The sequence below is a fragment of the Vipera ursinii genome (assembly GCF_947247035.1).
Source record: "Vipera ursinii genome assembly, chromosome: Z".
Taxonomy (NCBI): Eukaryota; Metazoa; Chordata; class Lepidosauria; order Squamata; family Viperidae; genus Vipera; species Vipera ursinii.
The window spans coordinates 89,069,218-89,083,925 of record NC_139517.1 but is presented as its reverse complement, the minus strand read 5'-3'; positions in this window follow the sequence as shown (position 1 = coordinate 89,083,925).

Below are 14,708 nucleotides of genomic sequence, written 5' to 3'. Positions count from 1 at the left end.
AGCTGTCCTTATCTATTTTGCTGGAAGCTAGACAAGTAGCAATAAGCGTACAGTTTTCTTCACAAAAAGTCAAAAGTTATTTCCCTTTGCCTTATGAAGTTAATTTTGGAGCTCCTTCTCCAGGTGCATTGACTTTCCTCATACCCCCAGTTTCTCACCTACTTTTAGCTCTGTTTTGATTTATTTTTAGTTTCCCATTCCTTTTTCAACTTTACCAGCAAGGATGACCTTTGCACCTACCAAAGTTACTCCACAGGGTCAAAGGAGATACTTGTCTTTCCACCACATCGTGTGATACTAACAGATGGTGGACTAAAATAAATTATTATGCTTGACAAGATTGAAAAAAGAAGAAGGGGAAGAGAACGGAGAGGGTGCATGAATATCTTCATAACGATTATTGGAATGTCCTTGAAAAAGCTATGGGCTTCTGGTGGACACTAGTTAAGATGGTGAACATTTGTCTATATAGAATCAACGGGCTTGATAAAGTAATAAATAGATAATAATTTGGAATATATTTTAATGCTTGTATTCCTGTTATTAGTGATATTATATTTTTGGGCCATATTAATTGTAGATTACGTTTCTTCCTGGCCTACCAGATCAGTTAAATCTTTATGTCCCTGACATAATTTTAGTTACTCATGGCGTTGGAATTCCCTTTCTAATATGTTAAAAGTATTGTTTTTCTTGTACTTTCCATTTTGAAATATTTATGGTGGATTTCAGTTTATTTGACTATCATTTTAAAGGTCTAGTAATACTGATAACAAAATATGTCAAGATCCTAGAAAATAATTTCATTCTATATGACTCTTCTGCATACTTTCTTATGCTTCTTACACATAAAAATATTGCCTGATAATATAAGTGTGCTGTATCAGAGATATTTATTGTTCTTTGCAATGGAATTAATATCTGATAAATTGTAGAATGATACTAGAAGCAAAGCAGATATTTAATCACACAGATAAATAAATACACACTTAGGATGCAGCATATCTGAGATAACTCTTCAAAACATAACATTTTTTGCTGACATTGTTCTCATATAATCCACAAATGTCTGTGCTATAAATTTGCAAGTCACATTAATGTGGCAATAAAATTTAGTGACTTGAACGTTGCACTTGTAAAATATTTATGAATATGCATGATTGTCACAGGGATAAACTGATCCATCCATTTCATTTTGGTTCCATTTCCCTCCCTCTATAGGTCACAGCCCATCAAGTCCCCAGCATGGAATTCAAATATTTTTCTGGAAACTTCAGTGAGGAAAATGTTATTTTAAAGAAAAGCATACAGCTGTTTCCATCACTTTGTAGGGTTCATTAGCTGACACTGTATATTTTTCTCCTTTTTTTCCATATGGTCCAGTTGGATTTCTAAATTTCTGTTGGGCGTGATTCCTTGCCATGGCTATAAATCTAGTTTCAACTTCACTTCTTCCATGAAGCCTTTAGCTTAACGCTGTATAAAAAGGAAAGTCTGCAGTACTAGAATTTACTAGGGAATAAGCCTTGGAGGATTTAGTTCCCTGAGACTTTCTTCCAGGAAGACATGGTTAACATTAAATTGCTGGTATATGTTGTTGTTGTTGTTGTTGTTAGTTGCGAAGTCGTGTCCGACCCATCGCGACCCTATGGACAATGTTCCTCCAGGCCTTCCTGTCCTCTATGGTATATGCTGGTATATAGAGCAAGCTAAATATATTTATTCAGTGCCAAGACTGGTTTTGATCTATGGGACCTCCTTCCTAGAAGGTGTCTTTAAGATGGCATAGCAAAGAACTTTATTGATAACTTTTTTTCATTCAGTTGGCCTTTGAATGTATACACTGGAAGAGAGGATCAGTAATTTACTTCCAAATATTTGTATTTCTCTGCAGTAAAGAGCAAGAGTTTTGAAATATATATTTGGAGTGTCCATAGTAAAAGAATCTGCAAATGTATTCCTGAATTAATTACAACACAGATAATTATTCTCCTCGATAATATATGCCACAACTATACTGCAGTTTCCAGTGTCTTTGTAAATAATATAACTTCTCTTTATAACTCTGTCCCCATGAATTAAATGTTTAAAAATAATGTATCATTCATCCAAAGAAAACCTTGTCAGCTAGTCTTTAATGTTAAATGGTTTCTAAAGGGGTATTGGTGATAGGGGAAAAAGTGGTAAGCTCGTGTTACTAATTATGCAGGTAGTAGTGGTATCAGCTACCAACTCCATCTAAATAGGAGTTCATAATGGGAAACCTTTACAAAATTTCAGTGCTGTATTGAGGAACAGTGAGCAAAGTGAGAATGGGAAGACAGATGAGGAAAAGGGATAGAAAGGGAAACAGTAGAAAAGCCTTTGGTTAACATATAAGCATATGTACAGAACTCTCTGTGTGTGTGTGTGTGTGTGTGTGTGTGTGTGTGTGTGTAAATGGCCGGCAGAATTTTATAAACATATTATTAAAAATGTTAATTAAATTGTGAGAATATTCTTCAATGTCAAAAATAATTTTCTACAGGAAAAAAATAAATTTGATGAAAAATTGAATACCAAGTGGGAGTTGTCTTTGGATTATAATGTATATACAGTTTTGTTCTGTACCTAAGGTTTGGTTTTTCTTCCTGATAATTTATAGTTTATATTCTGAGTTGGACTGTGTTAACTAGGTATGTTCAGTTTAAGGGTATAATAGGAATAAGTGTACCTTATACTGTATGTATACTTTTCTGCTTTTCATATATTTCTGTTATACTTTTTATGTACCGTATATACTTGAGTATAAGCCGAATTTTTCAGCCCACTTTTTGGGCTGAAAAATCCACTTCGGCTTATACTCCAGTGAACAAAAAAAAAAGAACTGCCCCTTCGTTCGGGCCAGGCTGCTGAGAGAAGGGAGCGGCAGAGCCTTGCAGAGCTGCTCCCTTCGGCTCCTCTTTGTTCTACCAGCTACCAGCTCTGCAAGCCTTTGCTGCCCTTCTCTCCGCTGCCTGGCCTGAACAAAGAGGAGCCGAAGGGAGCAGCTCTGCAAGGCTCTGCCGCTCCCTTCTCTCAGCAACCTGGCCCGAACGAAGGGACGCCCCTTCATTCGGAACAGGCAGCGGAGAGAAGGGGCGGCAGAGGCTTGCAGAGCTGGTAGAGGCGGCAGCAGTCCAGCGTTGTTTCTCCCCCTCGTGCGTGCGTGTGTGTGTCAGACCCACGGGAATGGCTGGTAGGGAAGCGGCATTCCGGCATTCCCCCCCTTCCTGTGTGTCGGGCCCACGGGGCTTGACACACAAAAAACGCAAACGCCGGACTGCCGCCACCTCTACCAGCCGTTCCCGCAGGTCTCTCTCTCTCTCTCACACACACACACACGCACGAGGAGGGAAACAACGCTTGACTGCCGCCTCCCTAGCAGACCTTCCCTGCGGGATGTGCTGCCAGGAAGCCTGGCAGCCTGATGAGCGGACCCTGCGAACCGCGGCCCGAGCCAGCTCCGGGATGCTGCCAGAGTCAATGAGCGGCTCGGAGTGGCACAGAATATAGATATGTTGCTAAGAAGGGGCCAAGCTTATACTTATACTCGGCTTATACTCGAGTCAATAACTTTTTCCAGTTTTTTGGGGTAAAATTAGGGGGTCTCGGCTTATGCTCGAGTCGGCTTATACTCAAGTATATTCGTATATTCTTTCATACAAAGTAAAAGTAAACAAAAGACAATGGATAGACATGGCGATAAGTGAAACATGACCTAACATGAGAAAGATGAGATATATATTCTGATCATATGTATCTTCCACTATTTCATCAGAAGAGGAAAATGCAAGAAGAAGAGATCTTATTTAATACTGGGGAAGACTCTAAGGAAGTTTTTATATTATTAGGATTAGTATTATTATCCCAAGGCATAGTGCACACAAGTTTTCTCTGTCCTGCCTTAGAGTGATCTCATGCAGCGACAAAGTTTCTGACATTGTAGTTAAGTTGATCACCCAAAATCATAGACCATCCCATTGCTGGACTACTTCCCTTACTGTAAACTAAGTGCTGATTTCTCTAATTTTCCAGCTGCAGAACCACACAGTCTTATTAATCTGCAAAGGCTTATAATCAGACTACAGACTTACATAGAAGTTTTTTTTCCTGAGACTGTATAGCTCTATTAAACTGAGATACAGGAGAAGCATTCAAGTAAAGCTTGAAATTAAATTAAGCAGAACTTACTAAAAATAATTTCAGTAACATATCTATACTTTATAGCCCTAGACATGTCTGTCATTGATATAGCTTGTACTCTAATTTCATATTTGTAATCAGTAAAAATCTTAATATGGACTATGCATGTCCCTTTTGATGAGAAGGGGACTGCAATTTCTTATTGTTTCCTCTCTGGAGTTGGTATGAACCATTGGGGCCTGATTTTTTTTCCCTCCATTTTGTGAAGATTTGGTGGGATTTCATTGGTAAAATAATGGGTTACACTTCACAATTAGTTTCCTAACATGACTCCAGATCTGAAACCTTTTATAATGAAGAGAAGGCTAAAACTCTTTTTCAGTCCATCCTATATTGTGGGTCCCTCTCTGACAAGGGACATTCCTTTGAGATAGAGAATAAGAAGAATTAATCACCTTTTCACCCAGTATGAGACTGCAAAATTAAACAGGACAAATTCTTCACAGATGAATTAACCCTGGAGTAGATTTGTGTCTATTGTTTTTGTAGCTGAGCTTCAACCAAAACTGAATATAGCAATAGCACTTAGATTTATATACTACTTCATTGTACTTTGCAATCCTCTCTAATCAGTTTACAGAGTCAGCATATTTCCCCCAACAATCTGGGCCCTCATTTTACTGACCTCAGAAGGATAGAAGGCTGAGTCAACCTTGAGCTGGTAAGAATCGAACTGTCAAACTGCTGGCAGTACTGTATTCTAACCACTACACCACCACGGCTCTTGAATATGGTTATTCAATGCAGCATTCACAGTTATTCTGTAGGGCAATGCAGAGAGCCAGATTCAAAGGTAAAATATGATGTGGGACCCGTATAAATGCAAACAGTACTTTCAGGAACACCTTAAAGCAGTTGTGTCTTTTCTTGGACTAATGTGGCTTCCAAGAGAAGACATGATTAGTTTTATATCATCTATATACATGCTGCATCCATACCCATATGCACTTCAGATTAGATTGCCCTTGCGTCTAGAACTCTGCATAGCTCTGCAAATAATACATTTGTAGCTATCCATGATACTGGTTGTCCAGATCTGACAGCTGCCTGTTAATACGCAGTAAAATTTATTGTGTCAGCTTCCAATTAACTCAGCATTTAGTTCTTACTAGAATCATTTAGTTCTTACTAGAATCCTAAAGTTGAAACTCAAATACTTTGGCCACCTAATGAGAAGGAAGGACTCACTGGAGAAGAGCCTAATGCTGGGAACGATTGAGGGCAAGAGAAGAAGGGGACGACAGAGAATGCGGTGGCTGGATGGAGTCACTGAAGCAGTAGGCGTGAGCTTAAATGGACTCCAGAAGATGGTAGAGGACAGAAAGGCCTGGAGGAACATTCTCCATGGGGTCGCGATGGGTCAGACACAATTTTGCAGCTAACAACAACAAGAATCAATAATACTTAAGTTATGACTATATTGTCCTACTGATTTCATTAAATGAACTTCTATATTCTATCCCTAGAATGGCCAATTCAATGAATATAGCATTTCAACCTTAGTTTTTGTCCAATATAGAATCCATCTCTGATAAGGGAAGGAAAAAATATTAACCAAGAAACTGTCACAATGAAAGCAATACAGTAGGACTTGGTATAACTAACTGAATTTAATTCTCATTAAGAAGCAAATAAGTTTCTGCTTACAAACAATTTTTAGACTTAACAAAAGGAGTTGCTTTCACAAAATCTGTAGAGCAGCACTCGATAAGTAGCATTTTAAATAACATCTGGTGTGAATTAGAAAACTATTCAACTTACAATGCTGCTAAAGATGGTGTGATATAAATGTAGTTTACAGAACTGTAGATTATGTTTTCATACACATATGCTGGTTTTATTAGGTGATTAAACTTCAGAGTTCCAGAAATACAAGAAATGACAGAAAAGAAAAGAAAATGCCTCTGAGGTTAAATTACACATTTAATGAACTAAAAGATATCTTTTGATTTGGGTTTTTCATTTCAACTCCTCTAGTTTAAATGGGCCTCATGATCATAACAGTAAATATCAGCTTGAATATGTCCCAGGAGGTATCATTAAATACATATTACACATTTTTCTAATTTGTACACTAACTTGGTTGCAAGAATTCACAGGAATGCTGAACCCTTCAAAATTTCATGTTTCCCTCAGCAATCTACAATAGCCCCTTAGTCCAAATGACATGTATTATTTCCTTTGTGAGCATGATGTAGATGGGTTACTAAAAGTTTTATGGTGAGGAAGCCTAGAAGGTTTATTCCCAACCTAATTGAATATATCATTGCTTTGCATTTTTAAAAGAGTGGACTGATGTATTGCGTTCCTTCCATGCCATTCTGGGCAGGCCATCTGTAGAAGGAAAGGTTCCTATATTAAATGACAGGCTGCAGATTCTAAATGAAAAGTTATGGCTGCTGAGAAGTATGTCTCAAAAGCCATATTTGATTGCGTAAATCATAGCATGAAATAAATTACACTAACTGAAGAATTTCATGCAGTAGAGCAGGGGTGTCAAACTCAATTTCACTGACGGCCGCATCAGGATTGCGGTTGCCCTCAAAGGGCCGGGTGGGTATGGCCAAGGTGGGCGTGGCCTACTGGGTGGGCATGGCTAGAGTACATACGGCCTACTAGGTGGGCATGGCCAGCTCTACATTGTTTGCATCAAGGGTGCCTATGGGGGCCTGGGCAGGAGTAGGACAGATCTGAGGGTCTCTGGCAGAAGGAGGGTCTCTGGGCCAGGGCCAAGGCAGTGGGGGCCGTTCCCTCACTGTTTCCAGGAAGTCTTCGCGGGCCACATGAAACCACTTCGCGGGCCGGATCCGGCCCCCGGGCCTTGTGTTTGACATGTCTGCAGTAGAGCATTGATTGGCATTTTAACTGGTAAAAATGAGAAGGCTGCCAGAAATGTGACGATAAAAGACTAAAATGAGATAAAACAATGCTGGATCCATTTGTTTAAGCCAAATTTTGTCTCATTCATAACAAAGTTGTACATGGTGCAACCTGTTCTTAAAGGTAAAGAAAGTGAAGAGCTTTTGTGTTTCTTATGGCTTCTCTTGATGTAGTTCGAAATGCTACATTTACTTAAAAGAAAGAATACATTCCTTTTCAAACATTTTACCATTAAAATAGAAGATTTAATTTAGTCATTCTGAGATGACAGTCTTGGAGAACAATTATTGCTTTGGGGAATCATAATTTAAATTCAGGTCTGGTTCCTGTTCCACAAATATAGTATTGATTTCTATCTAGCCCTACTTTGTTTCCAATATTAAATTTATATGGGGAAAATAATTTGAAGCAAGAAACTGAGGAGAGATAAACGTCATGTACAGGAAAAAGTCTGTTATGAACTCTATTCTATTGAGAAAATTAAAGAAAACAAATAGTTCTTTAATTTAGTGCTTCAGTAAAAGAGAAAGCTGGACATAGTTAGCCATATTTACATTTTGGTTTATTCTCAGAATCCTCTACATCAGACATGTCAAACACAAGGCCCGGGGGCCAGATCCGGCCCGCGAAGTGGTTTCATGCGGCCCGCGAAGCCATCCTGGAAACAGTGAGGGAACGGCCCCCACTGCCTTGGCCCTGGCCCAGAGACCCTCCTTCTGCCAGAGACCCCCAGATCTGTCCCACTCCTGCCCAGGCCCCCATAGGCACCCTTGATGCCAATGATGTAGAGCTGGCCACGCCCACCCAGTAGGCCATACGCACTCTAGCCATGCCCACCCAGTAGGCCACACCCACCCAGGCCACACCTACCCGGCCCCTTGAGGGCAACCGCAATGCTGATGCGGCCCTCAATGAAATTGAGTTTGACACCCCTGCTCTACATACTCAATTTAAATCAAAGCATGACTCTCTGATTTAAAAAAAACATTTAAGAACTAAGATCTGCCAAAATATATATATTGGTAAATGAGAGAAATAAAAAGTAAACGTAAGCGTGTGAGAGTTGATATCCAATTAATTCTTTCAAGATTGTAACTATCTATGACATAGTGTGTAAATAATGATAATTTATAGAAATTCTAATGTATCTTCACCTTTGCATTTTTAAAAAGCATCTTTTATAGCTGCTGGTCTTTTGTTCATATTGCTGATAATTTTTAAACAAATATTTATATCAAAGCAGCTTAGAGACCAAAGGAAAAAGAAAAAGGAAGGGGAGGGAAGACTTAGTAACATATCTGAGTAAAATTAAAATGAAAAACAGAAGTGATGGCACCGTGGAAGCTTACTAAAGATAACCTGCCTAGGTCAAGAGTATAGACAATACCTTTGTAAATCAACACACCAGTTTCTGAAGAGAACCAGCTGTATTAAATATCTGCTGGAAAACTCAGCTAGGAGCAGGTCGGTTGAATAAATTTCTGATCATTCTTACCGATATTTTTCTTTTTCATATGGAAGAAGAAGAAGAAATAAGAGGATTAGTTATCCTAAACAGAATGGAGGGGAAGATAATTAAAAGAGGAAATAATGTGTTTTGGATTTGAAACAAGCAGAACTCAGGTGAAAAGCGGACAAACTATAGTGGATAAATATGTTGGAAGAGATCATGGGAAAAAATCCTGAAAGTACAAATCTCAATTACCACCATGGGAAGAAAAAAAAAAGGATGAATGTTGAGAGCAAAAACCAGGATATAGAATACAGAATAACAAGAGTTGGAAGGGACCTTGAAAGTCTGCTAGTCCAACCCTCTGCTCAAGCAAGAGACTATACCATATGAGAGAAATGGTTGCCCAATTTCTTCTTAAAAACCTCCAGTGATGGAGCATCCACAATTTCTAGAGGCAAGTCATTCCACTGATTAATTGTTCTAATAGTCAGGAAATTTATTCTGAATTCTAGGTTGATTCTTTCCTTGATTAGTCTCCATCCATTACTTCTTGTCCTCCTTAAGATGCTTTGAGAATAGGTTGACCCCTTCTGCTTCTTTGTGGCAACTCCTTAGATATTGGAAGACTGCTATCATGGTCCCTCATGAGGGAGCTGTTAGCTGCATGAATATGCTGAATATGAGTATGAATTTCCTGATAGAAAAAGCTGTTACGCTGTGGAATAATCTGCCTAGCACACAGATGGAATCCCCTTGCTGGACATGTTCAGACCTAGGAGAGTTGACCAACTCATAAGGATGGTTTAGTATTTTTATACAGGAGGTTGAACTAAATGACTTACTGCCCCTTCTCAACTTACACCTTCTATAATTCTATCACAAAGCAGCCTACATATTGAAAACAAAGGAAATAATTATCTTTGTCTGTATTAGAAATTAATATTGCTTGACAATAAATGATTTCAATGTGCATAAATGGAGATATATTTGCATTTCCCTTTGGAACAAAAACTGCCTTTTAAATTCTTTTCAGTCAAGTTGCTGTGACAAACTTGTTTGATGGGCATCAGGGACCGAAAGCAAGCTTCCAGGGAAAAAGTAACCATCACTCATGCTTCATTGGATTTCTATGACAGAATGATCAAATTCTGCAGAAGCTGGCATAAACACATCATTATCAAGCTCCTGCCTGAGCATTTTTTAACCGATCACGGATGCTAAGGTCCTTAGTGGCTGCTGTTTTTTTGGCACTGTTTGTAGTTATTTGACCTTTTCTCAGTGGATAATCCACACAAAAAGCCCTAATTACTTCTCCAGCTTTGAGCGGTCCAACAGTGTGAATAATCAATGACACTGATTTAGGAATTGCACAATCAGATGTGATGGTGTTTAAAGCACATTTTTTCATTGACCTGCCGCCCAGCACAGGACAATAACAAGCAATAAAGCTGCTGTTGTAATCACAAACTGACCAGATGACCTTGGGGGCTGGAAACTGATTATTGAATGTTTGTTTCAGACAATGTCATTTACAGAATGTATTTTGATCTAGGATGCTTCATTACATGTCAACATCATACCACATTTTGCCATAGGCAAATAAAGGATACATCTGAACTTAAAAGGTGGCTAATTACATGCTTAACTCACTTGCAATAGACACAAAACACTAGCACGTAGAGGTGTAAGTAGATGCTTTGCATATATCCGCTAACAAACAAGCTTTGTTTTAGATTTAGATGAAAAACAAATATTTATGCTGTTTCACAGACTAAGGAAATGTTAATAGTACTGGCAACAATAGTTGTCTTTAATTTACTGTGGCAGATGCTTTACCAGCTTTTTAATGTATACTTATAAGACTCCTGTGAAATTGAGGAAACTGGAAAATTTTCCACTGCTTATTTCTATAGATATTCCTGTCTCGTGAGGGATTCAAGCAGTTCATTTTTTTTCTTATTCTGTTGGTGGAGGGAAGCATTTGTAACTTCATCTTCAGAAAAGAAAAATATACAGATATGATTATTCTGTATCACAAAAACGAATTTATTTTAATGGTATGAATTTATATTATCCTCTTAAGAATATGGTAAAAACTGCTATTTCCTTACTGGAAAAATGATTTTTTTCTGCAGGCGAGTAAGGTTTGTCTCAGATCAATTTTGTCATTACTATCTAAAATAGAACAGAAATCTTTGCCCTTCATACCAATTTCAAAAGTCTTCTACAAGTTTAAGGCATTATATATCAACAGCATATTTGTTCAGTAATCTGTTCTGTGTCTATGATAGAGAAAAGAGGCTGATACAGTACCTGGCACAGTAGCAATAACTTCTTCATCTCAGTGATGTACAATGTGGTAGTTGGTGGTATGCTGTGCAATATATTATGACCCTTCTATTGTGATATCAATAAGATGTCTTGCCCATTTTTTGTCTGACAGATCTTTCTGAGTAATTTCAGTCCTCAGAAACAAAGGTCATTTAACTTACCTTAGAGGCTATAAACGCCATCATAAAACTTGGAAGCTTTTTATTCAACTTGACTTTTTCATGATTAAGAAATTACTTTTTCATCATATCTACTATTTACTACATTTTCCAAGTTCCATGCTTAGTAAGTTAAACGATGAGGGCAACCACATTCCCTATTTATTGATGGATATAGTTAGAGGAATTGAGCAAATGGAGAATTTTGTCAGCAGAACAGTACCTCTGTGTGGCCATTTTTTCCAGTATTTTTGCACCACCACGATTTTTAGTACTCAGGAAGTTTATAAATCAAATAATAAAAACAATGCAGTAAAAGCAATAAATTTAATAACTCTCAAAAAAGTAAAACTTAAAGTAGATCACTGTTGTTCATGCAAGAAGCAAGGCATAAATATTAGTTTCATAGACCATCTGAAAAAACCAGATTTTCATTGCTTTCTGTGACTATAGTGAAAGTTAAATGGATTTGGGGGGAGCATATTCTACAGGATGGAGGAAGCAATAGTGAAGTATTGCTTCCAGGCCCCTGTTCTTTCTGAACAGAGGAACCTGAAGTATCCCTCTCAAGCAGAATGAATAGGCTAGCCAGATTCAACTTCAGCTTCAGTTTGGAATGGACAGTATCCTAGATGAGTCTCTATATACTTGTGTGTTTAGACATAGACATAGAATAGAACATAGACATAGAATAACTTTGACACTTTAAATGTACACTAATTGGCATACATTAAAATGAAATTTCATTGCATACAACTCTCGGAAGGGTCACCACGTCCAGTACACACTACATAAATATGACAAAAAAAGAAAAAAATGCAAACACCCACATACCTTCAAGCATTGTTAATTGATGTTTTGACCTCCTCTTTTTGTATATGCCTACCATATGGAATCCCATGACATCCTCTCCAGGTGAGCAAGCCACTTTATTTGCTGTTTTTGTATGTAATTTAAGATAGTTTCTATGCCAATTCTTTCTCTTAAGGCCTCATTTCAGATTTTATCTCCCCTGGTTACTCCAGCAGCTTTCCTCAAACATCTCAGTTTCATGATGGCTAACTTTCATTTATGTTTTGTTATAAGTGTCCATGTCCACTAGTAAAATAAGGTGGGGATGAATATGCTTTGTATGAGATGATGATGATGATAACTTTATTGTCACTTTGAATGTACACCAATCGGCATACATCAAAATAAAATTTCGTTGCATACAGCTCTCAAAGGGTCACCACCTCCGATATATACTCCTTGTTTGGGGCCCGCTCAAATTTCACATTGTCCATTTTAGTCTCTAGGGAGTGAACGATGGCAAACAGGACAGATGGAAATGGGGCTCCATGTGGATTAGCCCTCAAGTTAGCTTGTATTCTGACAACCTCGCCTTCTTTCCTTTTTCTGATCCTGACTCTTCCATCCTTTCCTTAAAGAGGCCTTGCTTCTTTTCGCCCCTGTAGCACGCTGCTGCCGCTGCCACCAACTCCTCCAAAAGCCTCTCTCTTCCTCTGGGCCTGCCGACAGCCTCATCCAGGTCCTTCGCCGCATAAGCTCCAGGTCCTCTCCTCTGCCTCCTCTGGAAACAGCCCTGATTTGCAGTAGAACCCATCACTGGGCCAGCAGTCAGATCTTGCTGCTGGTAGAACAAATTCAAACAGCGCCAACGACTTTTAACGGTCTCACCAACAGTTTCAAAACAACTAGAAACTCGCCAGGCCAGCAAAGATTGTCGGTCGTATGTCGTATGTTACCTTAGTTCCACCATGTTGCTCAAACACATTAAAATCTTCCTGATCATGTGGCCTATAGCCCTTACTATCCCTCCCAAAACTATTCACCTTCAAGAGCCAATGCAGCCGCAGCCATTCCAGGCGCCGCCATCTTAGAATGTTCTTCATGCTGACAAGTACTGCCTTATACTGTAGAAGTGGAGAAAACTGTCCCAATATTTGGTTTCCCTTATTGCATCATATATTAATTTCTTAATCCATTTTACCATCTTCAGAAAACAATTTCCTAGATATTTGAACTTTGATACTTGTTTTAAACTTGTTCCTTCTATTACTATGTTTATGGTATGCTTTTTTTTCTTCTGATCACCATTTTCTGTTTGCTGATTCTTAAATTATTCTGCCTTGCATTCTTGGTTCATGGCCATAAGATGTTGTTGCAGTTTCTTAAATTTACTTGCTGTCAATGCCTAATCATCTGCAAAAAGTAGCTCATTGATATTATTTCCATTCTTGGATTTGGCTGCTTTGCTTATGCTGTTAATGTAGGTGATAAATAGTAGTGGTGATAATATATATATCCCTGTGTTACTTCTGATATTACTATGAAGAGTTCTGATGTTCCTTGGTTTGTTCTGACTACACTTCTGCAATCACTATATAAGCTTTTACACACTCTAATAAGATGTTAACTTACTCCATATTGGGTCAATGTATTCAATAACAATTTCCTATGAACTCTATCACATGCTTTCTCTTGCTCTATAAATGCCACAAAGAGATTCTTATTATATTACATATTCTTTTCTACTAGTTGTTTAAGCACAGATTCTATTTCTTCTAAAACCTATCTGCTCTTCTACTAGTTGTGGTTTCATAACTGGTCTTAATCTCCTCTCTATTATCTTGGCATACATTTTCCCTACATGGCTCAAGAGTGAGATAGCTCAACACTATGTGCATTCTCGTTTGTTCCTTTTGTTTTTCCACAAAGTGCCAATTAGTAGGTGCAGTTAGTTGTGTCAATGCTGCATTAAAGATTCTGTGTAGCCATCTGATGCTGCTTTTCCTGCTGCTTGAATTATTCTTGTTCGTACCCCAACTATTCCTGGTGCTTTGTATATGGGTGACTTTTTAACAACTCTTGCTACTTCTTCAATCAGTATATCTAGTTCTAGCATTGTTGTTTTTGGTCATGTGTTACTTCTTTGTGATACTCTCCTAGAAGTGTTCTTGCTACCTTTCTATGACTTCTAATAATTTTATTAGTGGCTTTCTGTTCTCATCATTGGTTATTTCTGTGGATTATAATCCTCCTCTCTTTTCCAAATATATTTCACTACCTTGAAAATATTCTGTGGGCTGATCTCTCATTATCTGCTAATAATTTTCCAAAGCACTTCCAAGATTTTTGTTTTGCTTTCTTGATTATCCTGTTAGTTGCTCTGCATTGTAATCTGCATATTATACAATCTTCTTCTTCACCTGATTTTATCGGAGCTAAAATGCTTTTTTCAGCTTAACTGCTTTTTTAACCTGTTTACACCAGCTTGCAGTGTGTTTGGTCCCATTCTGTCTTTTTACACTTTTTCTTCTGCATAATTCTTCTGTAATTCTTCTGTATGCCTTCCATTCATCTCCTACATTTCCCACCTCTGATGACAGTTGACTAAATTGTCTCCACCTTTTGTTGTAACTGTTCTACTACTTCTTATTTAAGTTTTGCTACCTTAATTAATTCCTGTTTTTCATTTGGTCTTTTTCTGTTAATATTAGAGTTGTCGTATCTTGCTGTTAGCTCTACAGTCTTATGGTCAGTGTTACAAAGTCCATCGGGGAAAGCTTTTGCACTGATTTATTCTGAATCCTTTTTTTACTCTTGTTAATATGTAATTAATCAGATTTTAATGATGATGTCATTCCATTTATACCATT